The sequence below is a fragment of the Oncorhynchus keta genome, chromosome 17 (assembly GCF_023373465.1).
Source record: "Oncorhynchus keta strain PuntledgeMale-10-30-2019 chromosome 17, Oket_V2, whole genome shotgun sequence".
Classification (NCBI taxonomy): domain Eukaryota; kingdom Metazoa; phylum Chordata; class Actinopteri; order Salmoniformes; family Salmonidae; genus Oncorhynchus; species Oncorhynchus keta.
The window spans coordinates 7,529,211-7,532,060 of record NC_068437.1 but is presented as its reverse complement, the minus strand read 5'-3'; positions in this window follow the sequence as shown (position 1 = coordinate 7,532,060).

Genomic DNA, 2,850 nt, shown 5'->3' with positions numbered 1-2,850 from the left:
ATGTGGGGGCAATGAGTGTCGAATTTAGGAGATAAAAATGAAATTCTATATTGATCTAATAAAAGTTGTCAGTCCACTCCTAATAACCTAAGCAGTACAAATGTGGCAGACTGGCAACTGTGTGGAAAAAACTACTTTATCAGTTGTTGTTGGTTAAGGGCTGGTAAAGTAAGCATTTTATTTTACTTTTTTATTTAACTAGCCAAGCCAGTTAAGAACAAATTCATATTCACAATGACGACATAGGAACAGCTGGTTAACTGCCTTGTTCGGGAGCCGAACGACAGATTGTTACCTTGTCAGCTCTGGATTTCGATCTAGCAACCTTTTGGTAACTGGCCCAACCCTCTAACCACTTGCTGGTGCATGTCACAAATAAAATGTGATTTAATTTGTCCCTGGTGAAATCATTTATAATTATGAGGCTAGCATAGCGTTTCACTCTCCATTGAATTCAGGCCGTTGACGTCAACACCCCTCATCGAATATTCAAATTGTATTAAAATAAAGATATGTATCCACCAATCAAAAGAAAGCATAGAAACACGCCGTTCCACGCGGTGGACATCGAATTAAATTGTTAGGGCTGAGACCTGAGCATCTCGTTATTAGATCCAGTATCTCTGGCTATACAGCCATAGAGTATTATGCCGCGTCCACGTACTAGTCGGAACCTCGGACATTTCTCACTTGATAACAGGTTGAACGCGGCACTTGTATCGCTATACCAGTTAGCAAGTCGAACATGTTAGGGTTTGCTAGTTCCGAATGTCACGTGAACGCGGCAATAGATGTTCCCTAAATTGATGACATATGTCGTGGAGACGATTCGGTTCAGTCAGTCGCCCTGATGAGCCCTTTCATGTTCTTTTAAAGCTCAATGGCCCTTCCCAGCAAGCTAGTTTATGCTGGCTCGCTGGCAAATCAAATGTTATTTGTCACGTGCGCCAAATACAACTGGTGTAGTAGACCATACAGTGAAATGCTTACTTACTTAAGTCCTTAACCAACAATGCTTTAAGAAATTATCGAAAAAAATACAAGTAAAATATTAAGGAAAAAAATGTAACAGCAGCAGTAAAATAACAAGCGAGACTATATACAGGGGGTACCGGTGCAGTCAATGTGGGGCGGCAGCGTAGCCTTGTGGTTAGAGTGTTGGACTAGTAACCGAGTTCAAACCCCCGAGCTGACAAGGTACAAATCTGTCGTTCTGCCCCTGAACAGGCAGTTAACCCACTGTTCCCAGGCCGTCATTGAAAATAAGAATGTGTTCTTAACTGACTTGCCTGGTTAAATAAAGGTAAAAAAAAAAAAATGTGCAGGGGCACGGGTTAGTTGGGGTAATATGTACATGTACGCTGCTGCTACCCTCTGTTCATAATCTATGCATAGTCACTTTAACTATACGTACAAGAGGTGTCTGGATAGCCCTTTGACTAGCTGTTCAGGAGTCTTATGGCCTTGGGGGGGGTAGAAGTTGCTAAAAAGCCTTTTGGACCTTGACTTGGCACTCTGGTACCGCTTACTGTGCGGTAGCAAAGAGAACAATCTATACCGGGATGGCTGGAGTCTTTGACTATTTTTAGGGCCTTCCTCTGACACCACCTGATATAGAGGTCCTGGATGGCAGGAAGCGTGGCCCCAGTGATGTACTGGGCCATACGCACTACCCTCTGTAGTGCCTTGCGGTCAGAGGCTGAGCAGTTGCCATACCAGGCAATGATGCAACCAGACAGGATGCTCTCAATGTTGCAATGTCATCTACAAGTCCATGCTAGGTAAAGCTCCACCTTATCTCAGTTCACTGGTCACGATGGCAACACCCACCCGTAGCACGCGCTCCAACAGGTGTATCTCACTGATCATCCCTAAAGCCAACACCTCATTTGGTAACCTTTCGTTCCAGTTCTCTGCTGCCTGTGACTGGAACGAATTGCAAAAATCGCTGAAGTTGGAGACTTTTATCTCCCTCACCAACTTTAAACATCTGTCTATCGGTAAATAGCCCACCCAATTTTTATCTACCTCATCCCCATACTGTTTATATTTATTTACTTTTCTGCTCTTTGCACATTTATCACTCCAGTGTTAATCTGCAAAATTGTAATTATTCGCCTACCTCCTCATGCCTTTTGCACACAATATAGACTCTTTTTTTTCTACTGTGTTATTGACTTGTTAATTGTTTACTCCATGTGTATCTCTGTGTTGTCTGTTCACACTGCTATGCTTTATCTTGGCCAGGTCGCAGTTGCAAATGAGAACTTGTTCTCAACTTGCCTACCTGGTTAAATAAAGGTGAAAAAACTGTAGAACCTTTTGAGGATCTGAGGACCCATGCCAAATCTTTTCAGTCACCTGAGGGGCAATAGGCTTTGTTGTGCACTCTTCATGACTGTCTTGGTGTATTTGGACCATGTTAGTTTGTTGGTGATGTGGACACCAAGGAACTTGAAGCTCTCAACTTGTTCCACTACAGCCCCGTCAGTGAGAATGGGGGCGTGCTTGGTCCTCCTTTTCCTGTAGTCCACAATCATCCCCTTTTTCTTGATCATGTTGAGAGAGAGGTTGTTGTCCTGGCACCACACGACCAGGTCTCTGACCCCCCCCCATAGGCTGTCGTCTCGTTGTCGGTGATCAGGCCTACCACTGTTGTGTCATCGGCAATGATGGTGTTGGAGTCGTGCCTGGCCATGTAGTCATGAGTGAACAGGGAGTACAGAAGGGGACTGAGCACACCCCCCTGAGGGGACCCCGTGTTGAGGATCAGCGTGGCAGATGTGATGTTCCCTACCCTTACCACCTGGGGGCGGCCCGTCAGGAAGTCCAGGATCCAGTTGTTTAGTC